A 16,504-nucleotide genomic window follows, 5' to 3' on the forward strand; every position below is an offset into this window, starting at 1 on the left:
GTGGTTGCAAGATCGATTACTCATCGCAAGGTGAGGTGTCCCGTAATTGGGAGTAAGAGGAACACTATGAATGGAAGCCTGATCTAAAAACTCTAAGTTAGTAACTACCTTTCTTTTAGCTGCTCAACTTCTTGGTGCAAGGATTGATCCTAGTGGACTACCCGGATCACCCCAAGATTTACACTCACCATATGTGTTCCCTTGGTTATGCTTATGGAATTTCCATGACAAAGCCAATATCTCTTGTGGGCAACCACTTGGTGTGAGGCAAAGGAGCATCAAGCGTGGTCCAAGTTGTTGAGTAATGAACCATGTCTTCTAGGTAGATATTGCTTGATGTGTTCTCGAATGTGCTAGACCTGTGAACATATTTTGAACATACACATGATGATAGTTATACGGCTTTCTTTTAAGACATCACATATGCTTGTATCATGCAAGGTTGCTTTGTCCCTTGCTTTATTGTTTGAAGACTACTTCATGTGTCACTATCTTGCTTGGAAAGAATTGCTTTTGAACATCAAACTTGCTATGCTATCAACTATTGTCAAACTTTGTCAACCAAGTCAAAACATCAAGTGCAAACATTTTCTTGTGTTGCTTGCTAAGAGGAGTCTCATCATTTGAATTTTCTTTTATATGTCTCTCTAGTGCTTGAACATGCTTAAAGTGGCTCTTTGGTCTTGGTGCTCTTGGTCTTTCTATCTTCATGGTCTATGTCCACTTGCTAGTTATCTTTTTGCTAAAATGGTTGCCTTGATTTCTTGACTACACGCTTGGGTTGGAGAGTTGTTCACTTGTCACCTTGCTTGCTCTATTTAGTTGGCTATTTGGGCATCTTGCCTAGCTATTGACTTGAGTCATTCATGTCGTAAGTTTCTTGGAAATATTGTTTGACAAGTTGCTTTAATCTCTCTCTATTATCTTGGCAAGTGAACACTCTACCTCCTATAGTTTCAACATCAAGTTATTTTCTAGACTATTTTATGCTTGGCTTTGCATCTAAAACTATGGAATTCAAAGCTTCTACTACCAAATCTCAACCAAATCTAGATGATCATGATATCCTCCATGTCACTAAAGAGTTTCAAGATCTATATGTGCAATACAAAGAACTAGAAGAGACAAATGATCTTTCTTACCTTCATTTCTCTAAGCGCATGACAAAAATGAAGTCTAAACTTGAGAAAAGGTTAGAGGAAAAGATTGCATCATTACATGAATCTTACTTAAGGTCTTTACATGCATGTGAGTCACCTTCTTTGAGGTCATCCTCTTCTTCTAGGTCTACATGCTCTACTTCAAGACATCAAATGTCTTCATCTTCTAGACCTAAAGACCTCTTTAGAGAACAAGCAAGTGATACCTCCTTTGAGCCTATGCTAAAATTTCATGATGGACCTATCTTTGACCAAGATAATGATGAAGACATGGATGTATACCATTCACTTGAGAAACAACAAGATCCTAGAAATATTTTTGAGAGGACTTTTGCTCCCTTGGAAGATTCTTATGATGACACTTTGCAAAAACTTCTTGGCAATAAGATCATCATGTTACCTAAGTCTAGCTCATATGGAAACCCATTCTTGGATATCTATTGTGCTTATCATAAACATAATGAGCATAGTACTTCAGATTGCATTGAGCTAAAACATAAAATCCAAGATCTTATTGATAATGGAATTATTGGAACCTCTAGTGACTCATGTGTTGAGGATACTTCTCTTGAGCAAGATTACATTAATGAACCTATGTCTAGTAGTGGCTCCATTACATCTTCCACTTCTTCCAACACTCACGCATCTCCCAACACTTCAAATCTTTCAAACATGCCTCTATCAAATAAAGAACCTAATGCTTTCCACATAGACTACGTGTATCCTCAAGGGCTACCTCTAAAAGAAACTCTAGCTAACCTTCACTTGGTTGCAAACCTTTTCCATGCTACTAATCCTAAACATCCTCAACCTTCATGCACTACTATACCTAATACAAGCACTACTCCATTCACTCTTCATTCTCCCTTGTCCTTAGAAGTGGCTTCATGTCAAGAGGACTCTCAAAAAGAAAAAGCTATAAATGTCAAGAAAGATCAAGATCAAGCACCCTTTCATCTCTTTCAAGATTTTTCCCCTCCATATCCTATATCTTGTCCACCCCCCAAGTATGATGAAGATACCACTTCCATTATCTCCCTTGAGCTTACTGAAAATTATGAGAAAAGTTCTCTTCATATGCTATCCAAAGCTACTTGTCAAGATCAAAGCATCCCCTCATGTTCTACTTCTCCATATCCACTTCAAAATTGTGCTCAAGCTTCAAGTGCTCCTATTAAAAATGTTGTTCCTATCAAAGCTACTCATGAGTCTATTGATGGCTTTGACTATGTTGCTCAATTTAAAGATGTTGATATTCCTTTTCACTATCCATTTGCATCTCCTAAGTCTATCCTTGGTCCTCATCCATCAAAACTAAAGTCTTCAAACCTTCCATCTATATTGGGACCTTATGTTCCTTCATCTCCTACATTCACTCCTAGCTCATTCCCTAGCTCTCCTATAATAACTCAAGATCAACAAAGACACTCATCCTTGATGACTTTTCACCCATCTATACATCTAAACCAGTCATATCATCCTTATTCATCTACAAATCCCAAGTCCTTTGGAAGTGAGAATAAACATAAGAATCCATTGAAAAATAAAGATCACTATGTCCCATCTAATCGACATGTGAATGCTAAGAAGGAGAATGCCCAAAAGAGACTGCAAAGGTCCACTACTCAAAGAGCTAAATCAAAGAAAGTATGGGTTCCTAAACCCATTATTGAAGAAATGTGTTTTGAAGTATCCAAAGGAAAATCTAAAGCTATATGGATTCTCAAGTCTCTTTTAAAAGACTTGAATATTGAAAATACTTCAAAGTTGACATTCAAGCTTCCAAAGGCTTCCATTCCATCTTCTTCGAAAAATCTTTCTAAAAATATTCCAAAGCCTTCCACTCCACTTTTTTCCAAATCTCTTCTACCACCTCATACATCTAAATCTCAAGCTATTTCATCCATGATTCCTCCATTGTTCCAATACCCTTCAAGGTGTGTGTCAATGTTGATCTTGTCCAATATTTCACCTACCCTCATGAAATCCTCTAAAGCTTACACTTACTTTCCATACATGAACTCTTATCCTCAATATATTCTTGCTACTACCATTTCTCTTTCATTACCCTATCAAAATCTTTGAGCATACCTTTCTATGGTCTTGGCTTATCATGACTTATCCTTTCTATAGGAGCACTATCTACATTCAAAAAGCTTGAGCTCTTTCTAGAAATTCAAAAAAATTCAAAAAAAAAAGAAAAAGAAAATGTGCCTTGGTGAAAACTACTTCTTGTGGCACCTTGGTAGCAAAAGTAAAGAGAAATAAATGCATCTTATGGTGAAAACTACTTCTTGTGGTGCCTTGGATAAGTACCATGATGAAAACCTGGCAAACAGGCATCATGTGTAATTCTTTCATCATCCATCTATCCCCTCTTCTCTCTTTGATCTTCACAATGTTAAGCTATCTTTGCATATTGGCTATCTTATCCACTAGATTTTCTATTTTTCTCTCCCATTCGCTCATAGCCTCTATCTTGAGCTTTATTCTTATTGCTCTATCCCATTGCTATACTATCTAGTTGACCCCTTGGTCTTGATCATAATAAACGAAACATGGTTCTCATAGGTCTCTTGACATGGCTACTCTTTTGGACTACACACTTCATGCTATCTCACTTCTTCACTTCATTGCTTATCCTACATGCTATCTTGCTCATTTCTTCCATTGCTTATCCAAAACATGCTTCATATGACTATTTCACCTCTTTCCCTAGCTTGGGTACTCTTGAGGAGTCAGTCCTTGAGGATCACTTTTACTTGCTTCATACTCCTTTCTCATCCATCTTTGCTTATCCACTGGCTTGTTGCTCCATCATATCCTATACCTTGCTAGATATTGGGAGAAAATGATGTGATCTTGCTTGAGAACTAGTGATATCTAAAACCTTCTAAAAAAAATCCAAAAAATCATATATGATGCTGAAAAAATCTTAAAAATCAAAAAAATGTCCTGAAAAAATGATCTTAGTGAAAACCTAGCAATAGACACTTTGATGTATCACCAAAAAAATCAAAAAATACAAAAATACAAAAAAATTGAAAAAAGTTCTCAAAAAATTTGTCAAGTGGTGAAAATTTGGAAACAGGTGCTACTTGAGACCCTTGCACCTATGTCTATTAGTCTCAATCACCTATTTTGCTACACATTTCCTAGCTTGGAATTGTTTCTTGTCCTCGTCTTGGAGGCACAACTGCTTAGCCTATTGAGGTATTCTTGTGCATTAGGGTCTTGGACAACTCACAAAATAGTGTTTCTCAACACTTCCCTCACCTTGACATCAAGTGTTTTTCAACACTTTTCAGATAGTTTACCTATGGTCTCCGATGTTGCGATATTTCTCACTATCACAATCAAGTCTTGAAGAAATAGCCAAGTGACTTACACACACGCACTTTAACACTTAAACGACTGAGCTATGCTGACATTTATCTACTTTGCGTGTTGTCTATGATGATTTATTTTCCATGTGTTCCCTCCCTAATAGTCTTTCGAGGATGTCATTGACTAGAAAACTGGGGGCATGGGGCATGTCTTCTTGATTTCTGCTTGTGGGTATACTTTGTTTGTCTATAGTGTTGTAAGAATTTATGCTGGTCCTATTCAACACGTTGACTTACAAATGTATCATCCTTGACTGTTTTGCAAGACCACACTCAAGGTTTATCCTGGCGCTTATGCCTTGATACAAGTGTAATCTTGCTAAATTAAACTTAGGGAATCTAATCGTGTAGTTATCTTGACTTACATGTCTCTGATGCTTAGATTGGATTTTCACATACCTATCTAATATCGATCATATTCATATCCTGATAGTTATACTAGTGATGGTTGTATGATCTCATGATGTCCCTAATAAATGCTCAATGATGAAATTAAGAGTCTAAATGTTATGCGCTTCTTGCTGGTAAACCACTTTGCATATTAGCTTGCATTTTAGGTTCATTTTCTAGCTTAGTCTTGCATTCTTGCATATGGGGAGAGCTCTCTTTCTTCATCTTTTTGTGGACATATCAGCTAACTCCTTTCATATATTTCTTTACTTTCTTCTTGTTCATGTCTTTTCACCTTCTTAATCTTTCCCTTCATCTCTTTTCTATCTTATCATCACATTATATAAAGTTTTGACCTCTTAAATAATTTCAACATCCTAGATTCATTTTCGGGATCGAAATCCAAATTCGAGTTCATCTTGATGGTCAAAATTGTCTTTTAAAATTCTACTTTCTTCTGAGCAGTTAGCTGACCTTTTGAGGTCTAATCTCTGAATCATCACTGGGGCATCTTCATTTCTTCATGTCTTCATCATTTCAATACTTCATATCTACTTCAATTCACCTTTTCACATCTAAATCATCTCTCTACTAGATTTGACCTAATTTTTATGCTATATCCTTCAAAGTCAACTCTAGTCAAACTAGGGCATTTTATCAATTTCTTATAGTCATTCTTGGGTTCTAATCATCTATTTGTCATCTTGGACATTGCTCTATTCTAATTTTCTCATGTCTAGCCAGTTTCTACATCCCCTTACCTCATTTCAATTTCGATCCCGAGGGGGCAGAAATACTCTATTGCTTATTGTTACAGCTATCTATTTCTTAGGAGCATTTGTTTGACCTTATCACTTGCTCTCAATCTATTCGCTTTGCTATGTGTTAAAATTCTTTTCGGATCCTAACATCATCTTCCTAGTGTTTAGTACTACCGCTATCAGGCTGTGCATTCAGGACTTGCCATCTATTTCTGCATTTCATTCTTTGAAATCAGATATCTATATCTATCACTGCCTACTTGGCTTTCTATTTTCTTTGACATAATGTGTTCCCAGATCGATCACACATTAGTCAAAGAGGGGCAAATTTAATCACCTAAAAATGGTCATCTAGACTATTAGCCCCCTTCTCAGCATTTTGGCTAAATTAATTTAATCATTTATCTAGACCAAATTGCTAATAATCAATTTATTTGATTATAACCTATAGTTTGACTATGCTATCCTAAGTTCATTATTTGATTAAAAGAACATGTCCCCTTTTAATTAAATAAAAGACCCCATTCTTCTAACCCACTTAAAGTCCTTTTTCTATTTTACAATTAAAAGAAAAGGCTTGTGAGACTTTTTGTCTTATGTGACAAGTCAACTTATATTCTATTGGTTGACTTGTGTGTGCACATGGATCACTCCTATTTTCAAATTCAACCGTTGATCATCCACCATCTTCATCTTGATCTCCACCATCCATACATCTTTAAAAGGGAGAGAGCTTTCCCCCTCAAAGAATCCTCATTTTGAATATTGTTATGCTGCAGGTTTTCTAACAGGTTTCTTTGGAGCTTTGTGGAGAACTTCTATTTCTTGTCTACATTCTCTCATACCATACCATTTTAGCTTAGATTCATGTTGCATGTTAGTTTAGCTTCTATTTTGCAATAATCTATCTCACATAGCTTAATATTTGGATTGTAACACTCTCATCCATGCTTAGAATAGCTCCACTTTGCATCTCATTCTAGCTTAATTTTCATTTGCATTGCATCCTTGAGGAACTCTTTGGGACATTTGCATTCTTGCATCTTGTCTTTGGAACCTCCCATTGCATGGTTTACTAGCAAGAAGAGTATCTCTAAGACTTATCTGAGAGCCTTCTTATTTTTGAAATATACTCTCTTGCACTCCATGGATAGGGAGCTCTAAGTCAGCATCCAAGCATTCCGAACTCATGGAATCGTTTGGATAGAAGGGTTTAGAGTGAGACACTTTCGAGTGTACACCACCCACTTGTCCATCCTTTTGATGATTCCATGAATCAAGACTTCCATTGTGTTGATAAGAGGACCTTCAAGAACAATTAACACAATGGAAGTCTTCTTGACTTGCTCATAGGTTGAGAGATGCATATAGGAACCATCATCTACAAGATCAAAAATATCAATAGTATCATTACATAATTTAATTTCATCTATTGTTAGCCTAGACCAATACCTCTCCCTTGTATAATATTCATCATAGCATTCAGCCCAATAGTCTTCAATATCTAGGAAATGCTTATGAGCATATCTAAGCTTTAGATGATCTCTCACAAAGTTCACTAGGTCATACTAAGGCCCTATTACCTCATACTTAGTCTATTTAATCTTACTCTCAAATTTTTTGACTAGATTCCAAGCATCAGCTTTAGAAGCACAAGAAGAATGTCCTACCACTATTGGGAAGGAAATCTCAGCTATCTTTTTTACATTGGAAAACAATGTGTTTATCTCTAGTATTTGTTTGCATAGTTCAATACGAACAACCTTGTCCTCAAGATACCTGGGAAGCCTTTTGGGGAAACCATCAAATGCAGCAATCCTTAGTTATGAGAAAGATGGGAATTGGATGAAACAACATCTGAATTGGCCTATAGCTGATATATCCTCAAGTGAAAACCTGTGCTCAAGGAAACCTTATGACTCCTAGCACAACCTCATTATAAAGGCATCACTAACCATTACATATTTTTCAAAGCTCCTCTACATCTATAGGTAGGGATAGAACTCATACACCTTTGTATTTTCATCATAGTCTTCCAAACTGGGAAGACCTGGCCAGAGGTGATGTGTGGCTAAGGCATATATCAAGTATGAAGACTTATAGAACTACCTGAATGCCTTAGTTGAACCTAGCCAAGAAGTAAGCTCTTCACATATGATCTAAGCCCAATCAATCTAAAATTTGTCAACACATATGGCATGTACCAAGAATAATTGATGTTTGATAAAATCCAAGATTTCCTCCCTTCCTTTCAATCTTAGCAATAGTGCCAAGATGTCCACCATCTCTTTTTAAATTGGTTCCAAAAGAGTCTTTGGCATTTTACTCTTTTTGGAATGAGATGTCTAGAACCAAGTTCTTCACATGTCTTCTCTTTTCAAAGACTTCTTGTCATTGAACATTGATGCAGAGGATGAGAAGTTGATGTCATAGTATTCCTCTTTTACTGGAATGCCAAATGCAGACTGCATCAATGCCTTGTTTATAGACAACAGAATGGACTACTCAAGTAGCAATATTTTCTTTTTCTTCAGATTGTATCTTTTGATACATTTCTTTACCAATTATGGCACTTGCATGGCCATGGAGAATCTTGGAGGTTCAACTAATCTGCTTTACTTTTATTTCTAGGTTATTGGGTGAATTAGCTAAGAGTTGAGCCTTCTATACAAATTGCATAAATCATAAATTTGAATGAGGTATCTAAGAAGTTCTTCAATTCACTTTCCAAATCAATCAAATGATCATACCCTACCTCTCTGATTATCATTAGCTTACAATTTCATAAAGGGGACAAACTGTTCAATAAATAGTAGTCAAAACAATGAAGAACTATGTTTGGGAAAAATTTGATCATATAGATGTGGGAATCTAAATGTTGGCACCACACAAATGAAATAAATCACAACCAACAGTCGTAATGGTAGGATTTGTAATAAATGTGATGGTTAATGGCAATTTAAAACTTTCCACTTCCACCCCTATGAAGATGCATAAATCTGATGATCATATCATTGACTTAAATCTTATATAGTCATGAGACTAGCACTTACCGAATCAGTTGAATTTGACCTAATGGAAAACTCCCTTCTTTACTTTAGAATCCAATGCAAGAGCTCTCATCACAACTTCCTATGTGTGGGGAAGGAGATCTTAGACTTATCTTTCTACAAGCTTTCATTTTCCTTTTATTTGGGATCATAGCATGAGAAATACTCCTTCGGCACCTTGGGCACTTTATTTCCCTCTTTTCCACACAAGGGCTTTCTTTTTTAATTTCACAACTTAATTTTGGGGAAGCCATAGAATGGATTCTCTACCTCAATCTTAAATACTTGATTTCCTTTCTTTCAGGGGTAGAGGCTTGCAACTGACTTCACCAGAAGAATCTTTCTAGCATCTTCGTAAAATATTCTTGTATGTAGTTCTTAGAGTTTATTTCCTCCTTGTCCTTTGGAAGGAAGCCTTGAATGTTTCTATTAGATAGAAAGGCACCATTGAGACCTTCTCTTTTCGAAGAGAGAAGCATTTTGAAACATTTTCCTTTGCCTTGGCCATTTTTCCTTTTATATCCTTGAAACAAATTGTTTATCGTGGATTCATCATTTAGTGATGCCTATCAAGGGCCTAGATTAACTTCTTTATGACATTGCACCTAGGTCCCACTAAACACATGAAATCTTCTGAATAAAGTAAAGGTCATCTTAGCTTCGGAAGCACATTAGAAAATGTTCACTTCTAGAGGATTAGCAATTGAAAACATGAAATTTTGTCTCTTTGCATAGAACTAAATTCTAACTTCAGATCTTTAATCTAAACATTTCTTATCTTTGTATCTTTGCTTCTCTTTGTCTTTTATGATGAATCGACTTGACATATATATTCAGATGTCATTGTTACTCTATTCTTTGAACTCTTAATGAAGTTTTCCAAAGATAGATCACCAACAAAGTGTTGGAATTCTTTAGAATAACTAAGAGGAGGGGTGAATCAGTTATCCAAGGTCTAGATGTACAAATAAAACTTTTCACAACTTAGTGAACTCATATCCATTAAACATTTTAATCATGCATGCATCCATTAAATCATACAATCACTTATAGGTTACTATCAATTCAACTTTGTAGAAATGTAAGCATGAAACATAACAGATTCATATAACACATTTGACACAATGATTTAATGTGGAAATCCAATTTAGGAAAAACCACCTGTAACATGTTACTCATTCTCACTCTTCTGAAGTGATGCCCTATGAAAGGCCAACCTTGTTAAAGCTTACAATGCACACTATTAAATGTGACCTGGTTAGAGGATTTCAATCACCCTATTAGGAGTGAGCCTTGTTAGAGAACTTTAGATCATTCACTTGGAATGTCACCCAATTAAAGGATTTACAAATGATTGTTAGGTCAACCTTAATCCAAAAAGGATTTACCCTAGACTGATTAGAAAGTAACAGTAAGACTTGATCTAATAACAATTTAAAACTCCATTTTGTAGATTAAAAATCTTTGTTTTCAGTCCTCCATTTTTCTTGGCTATGACACACTTCATCTCTGACAACTTGTTTACCCTTCAAGAATCCGTACCCTTAAGCCTTCTTGCTTTGCTTTCTAATAGCAGTCTCTTTTCTTAGGTCACTAAATGAAGCAATACCCAAGACTCCTTGTCTTCCTTAGGTTCTCACACATGATAATCTTTGCTTCTAACTAGCCATCCCTATAAATAGAAAATTAAGATCTTTGTCTGTTCATCTTGTATTGTCTTTTTCAGGGTTAGGTTGGATTGGGTAGATTCAATGAATCTACCCATCATTTCATTTTATTCCCTTCTAGAAACTTCTCCTTCATTCCTCTTTGAATTCATCTCAAAATGGTTCATCTTGAATTATGTGCCAACAGCTCGTTAAGCTTGTCTTCCACACGGTTTGCAAAATCCAATTAAGCAAACTTGTTAGCTTAGATTCATCAAATTTATGATCTTTCTCATAATGCTGACCCTTGGCATTAACTTGCTTCTAATGCTCGGCACATGTCATGTTGCTCGACATCCATTATCAAAACACTTGGCATGAACTAAAGTTTACTGGTACTTGGCACCAACTAAACTTTACTTAGCTTACACTGTGCTTACACTGTATCACTCTACATACAGTGAACTTTGACTTTTCTTAGCTCCAACTGATTTTCTGCTCAGTTTACACTAAATTTGCTCAGCACCTACTATGTAGATTGTTAAGCTTGGTAGACATACATTATTTAACTTGTTCTTTTAAACTTAATTAGTGTATCCATTCTTTGCAACTTTAAGTAGAAATCATCAATGCACTATAATATCACTATCCTAACTGATCCTTGTACTTCTTTTCCATATCATAACTCAACCTTTCCTCTAGGTGCTATTGTTACCTCTTTTGATCAAATCCTCTTCATCAATCAAACAAATGATAGTACTTAAATCATCTAAGCAATTATCTTACCAATAAATAGCAGGTTTGACATTAGTGATAAAATAATGATTAAAATACATTTTCATTATTGTGTCAATCAGTTTTCAACAATCTCCCTCTTTGGCATTGATGGCAAATCAAATAGACCAAACTCAATCTATACAACCAACAAAATACCAAAAAGAAAATAATTCCTTGTATTGAAATCTCTCCCTCTATCAAAAACTTTCATCTTCTGAATAGGTTACAAAATTTTGTTCTAATCAATAAACAATAAATCAACTCATCCTTATGACTCGCTCTAGATCACTTCTTATATCTCCTTTGACATTAACTACCTCTTACTAGGTATTTAATGTTTCTTTTGTGTTTTCTTTCATCTTCCTCTTTGACAACAATATCTCCCTTAGAAGTCAGGATTTCTCCCTCTTTGACAATAATGCCAAAGACTTGTCATCTTAATATGTAGATATGAACTTTTTCAATTTCTCCCTTAGTCACTTAGCTTGTGACTGATTTGTAGTTCTACCCCTTTGATTACTTTAGGCAACTCCTAAGGTAAGATCCACTGTATTAATGTGTAATATATGTCTGTCATCTTGTTTTATGTAGGGCACTTCTCATGCTTCTTAAATAGCCTTTGATAGGGGTATCACCCCTAATTTACCTCTTAGATACTCATGAGCATCCCTAGGTAATTATTTTGGGAAGATATCAACTATTTTCTCTTTTGTGTTAACATATTCCATCTTCACCTCTTTATCTTGAACTAACTCTCTCAAGTAATGATACTTGATTGCAATGTGCTTAGTCTTTGTATGCATTACAGGATTCTTTGATATATTTATAGCACTTTTATTACAATAAAGTATCACAGGTTTAGTGATTTCCTCTTTCATAACTTTGAGTAGTTGTTTGATCCATACAATGTTTGTACAATTTACTGCAACAACAACATATTCAACTTCAATAGTAGATTGAGATATATAGTTTTATCTCTTGTTGGTCCATGTAACTTACCTTTTGCCTAAGAAAAATTCTCCTCCACTAGTGCTTTTTCTATCATCAATATTTCTAGCCCAATCAGCATCAATGTAGGCTCTCAATTCAAATTTCTCATTTTTCTTATAGTATATAGACCATAGTCTTATGTTCCTTTAAGATATCTTATTATTCTCTTAATATCCATAAAATGATTCTCCCTAGAATTAAGAGAGAAACTTGTAACTATCCCAACAAATAATGCAATATCAAGTCTTCTATTTACTACATATTGTAATTTTCCATTCATAGACCTGTACAATGTTTGATTCACCACAACTGAATTATCATTCTTTGACAATTTATGTCCTATCATCATAGGTGTGTTACTAGCTTGGAATCTTCCAATCCACTATTTTATACTATATTTCATCTGATGTACTTGCAAACCCACAAAAAACTTGATCTCTCCAAATATAGACATCTCAAATTCTTTCTTCATTTCATTTGCAAAAGAATTACATAAAGTATCTTGACCTCCAAATATGATATCATCAACGAAAATTTCAAATAGTAAAATACTTTTGCCTTTCTCTGTCTTCAAGTATAGATTGTTGATATCATCAGTCCTCTCAAATCCAATCTTCACAAGATAATTATGAAGCCTTTCATACCATGCTCTTGGTGTTTGCTTCAAACCATATAAAGCTTTGTGTAATCTATATACCATGTTTTTGTTGTTAGCATCAACAAATCCTTCTAGTTGTTATATATAAACTTCTTCCTCCAATATACCATTCAAAAATGCAAACTTCATCCATTTGATAAACTTTGAAACCTTTGTATGCAAATTATGCAAGTAGAGTTCTTACTCCTTCCAATCTTGCAATAGGAGTGAATATTTTTCAATAGTCTGTCCCTTCTTCTTATACATATCCTTTACAAACTAATCTTGCCTTGTTCCTTATGACTTCGCCATTTTCATCTAGCTTGTTTCTATATACCCACTTGGTGCCAATCACATTCTTATCTTCTAGTCTAAGAACTAGAGTGCATGTCTTATTTTTCACAATTTGTTCAATCTCTTCTTTCATAGCTTTACTCTAGTCCACATCTTCTAAGGCATCTTTCACTATTTTAGGTTCTTGCATGCTAAGAAGACATGTATCATTTCTCAACCTTTTTCCTTGTCATTGGTCTTGAATCTTTATCTCCAATGATTTTTGCAATAGGATGACATCTCTTGACATACTTTGAAAATCTATTCTGCTCTGTTCTCCTCATTTGGTCTCTCAACTTTTGAATCACTATGTACATATCTATCAGGTAGTTCAACATCTCTTTCATATATAGTAATCTCAGAATCAGAATGTGCCTCAACTTCATTTTGTAAATTGGCACTTGAATGTAGCTCGGTTCCTAAATGCAACTCGACACTCATAGTATGTGACTCCGCAGTCATTGAAACTTGTTGTTGATTTACAACTTGATTTATAGCATCTTGATCCACAAGCATATCTTCATAAAAGTATACAATGATTTGTATTCCTCTGGTTCCTTCATAGTTTCAACCTCGTGTACTTTTGTATATTCATCAAATTTTACATTTGTACTTTCCACAACTTTGTTAGTGTTAGTATTTCAACACTTGTAAGCTTTACTTATTGTGGAATAGGCCAAGAATATATTTGCATCTAATTTACCATTCCTTAAATCCTTGAGAATATAACACTTGCTTCAAAATACCTTAAAATATTTTACATTGAGTGAGTATCCATACCATAGTTCAAAAGGTGTTGAATGAGTACCTTTCTTGACTTGCACACGGTTCAAAGTATAAACAGTTGTACTTATAGCTTCTCCCCAATGTTTCAAGGCAACATTCTTCTCCATCATGAGTTTCCTAGCATAGTCTATTATAGATCTATTCCTCCTTTTGGCAATTCCATTTTGTGGAGGGGTCTTAGGAGCAGAAATTTGTCTTTTGATTCTTTTGTCATTACAGAACATCTCAAACTCATTTGATGTAAATTCTCCTCCACTTTCAGATCTCAAACATTTCAGAATTTTACCTATTTTCTTCTCAACTCTTGCTAAGTACCACTTAAACATTTGGAAAGCATCATATTTATGTTTCAAAAACATAATTGTCATCATTCTAAAATAATCATCAACAAATAACATAATGTGTTTATCTGCTTTGTAGCTTTGCACATCAATTGGTCCACACAAGTCAATATGAACAATCTCTAATATTCCTTTAGAGATATGGGTCTTACTCTTAAAACTTAACTTTGTCATTTTTCTTAACTGACATTGTTTGCAAATTATGTTGTCATGTTTCTTCAACTTGGACAAACCTCTGACTCTTCTCATGTTACTGATACTAACCAAGTTATCAAAATTAACATGACATAACCTCTTGTGCCATAGCCACACATCATCAAATTCTACAACTAAACAAGTAGCATCCTCTATATCAAGGTAGAATAGATTACCTCTAGTTTGATCACCTTTTCCAATTAGTTTTCCATTAGTATCATATATCTTAGCAATCTTGTTCTCAAACTCAACCTTACAACCTTAATTATTCAGTTGTGACACAATAAAAAAATTATAGTTAAGTCCTTCAATATAATGAGCATTGTCATATAAAATATTTCATGTGATTTTGATAGAACCTTTTCCTTTTATCAAACTAGTGCATCATTACCAAATCTTACACTATTTCCATCATAAAAATTCAAGGTAATGAACTTACTTTTATCTCCAATCATGTGATGTGAACATCCACTGTCACTGATTCATCTGCCATTCTTTTTTATACAAGACACCAATGTAGTTGCCTCATCCTCGTCAAATTCATCCTTAATTGCAATATAGACCACTTCATCATCGTGATTGTCATCTACTTTTGTACTTGACTCCACCTCTGTAATTTTTCTTCTCTGGACATCTGGTAGCAATATAACCAACCTCATTGCAATTGAAACATATAATAGTTAACTTACCTTTGAATTTGCCTTTACCTATGTGAAATATCCTTGCTAGTAGTTTTTCAAGTTTTTCTACACCCTCCTCATCTATATTACTGTCATTGCACACATATTTTACCTTTTTCTTCTTCTTCTCATTAGGTTCTTTCAATGATAGCTTGGCTTTGAAAGAAAATTCAACATTGACAGGTTTGAAATTATCAAAATTAGATAGCTCCAAAGTAGTGAGCCTACCTACTAGACCTTCAAGAGTTAGATTAGAACCCGGAACACATCTCAATTCTTGTATTGCAGAAACTCTGATAGCATAAATGGGCAGCAGTGTTCTCAAGACTTTGCTTAGTAAAATCTAATCATCTATCATAATATTAGATCCCCTTATTGCATTAACAACATCCTTTATCCTAGAGAAATATTGAGCAATATTCTCACCTTCTTGCATTCTCATATCATCGAACTTACCTCTTAAACTTTCAAATTTGGCTCTCAAAACATTTGTATCACCCCTATAGATGGTGTGTAGAGAATCCCACATTTTATTTGCACTATTACAACCTTTTATATCATCAAACTCTGCATAAATTAGGGTAGAGGCAATCTCCAACATTTCGTGGTTGTGTTCTTTCTTCTTTTTCAAATCTTCAGCAGTTAGGGCTTCAACAAGATAAACATGCTCATCAATAATGGTAGATTGTGTATCATCTCTAAGACCTCCTAGGTGTAGCTTCATTAGAATTTTCCATCTTAGAAAGTTATCTCTATTAATCTTGGGTACCTCTGTGTTTGACATCTTGATCTTTTTCCTTCTAGTTCCTTCAAACTAGCCCTCTTAAGTAGATGGCTCTGATACCAATTGTTGAAATTCTTTAGAATAAATGAGAGGGGGGTTGAATTAGTTATCCAAGGTCCAGATGTACAATAAAACTTTTCACAAATTACCAAACCCATATCCATAAAACATTTTCATCATGCATGCATCAATTAAATCATACAATCACTTAAACTTGTAGGTTACTGTCAAATCAACTTTGCAGAAATGTAAGCATGAAACGTAACAGATTTAATAACACATTTGACACAATATTTTAATGTGAAAACAAAATTTTGGAAAACCACTAATAACATGCAACTCATTCTCACTCTTTTGAAATGATGCCCTATGAAAGGCCAACGTTGTTAAAGGTTACAATGCACACTATTAAATGTGACCTAGTTAGAGGATTTCAATCACCCTATTAGGAGTGAGCCTTGTTAAAGGACTCTAGATCATTTACTTGGAATGTCATCTAGTTAAAGGATTTAGAAATGACTGTTAGGTCAATCTTAATCCAAAAGATTTACCCTAGATTGATACAATGATTATAAAGTAACAGTAAGG

At 34.7% G+C, this 16,504-nt stretch overlaps 1 pseudogene; it reads right to left on the minus strand.

The window, feature by feature from the left end:
* LOC149556941 (DNA (cytosine-5)-methyltransferase DRM2-like) overlaps positions 1-16,504 on the minus strand; it is a 112,220-nt pseudogene that overhangs the window by 61,196 nt on the left and 34,520 nt on the right.

Source organism: Cupressus sempervirens, chromosome 5 (genome assembly GCF_028749045.1).
Source record: "Cupressus sempervirens isolate cs-2001-9-10 chromosome 5, ASM2874904v1, whole genome shotgun sequence".
In the NCBI taxonomy this organism is placed as follows: domain Eukaryota; kingdom Viridiplantae; phylum Streptophyta; class Pinopsida; order Cupressales; family Cupressaceae; genus Cupressus; species Cupressus sempervirens.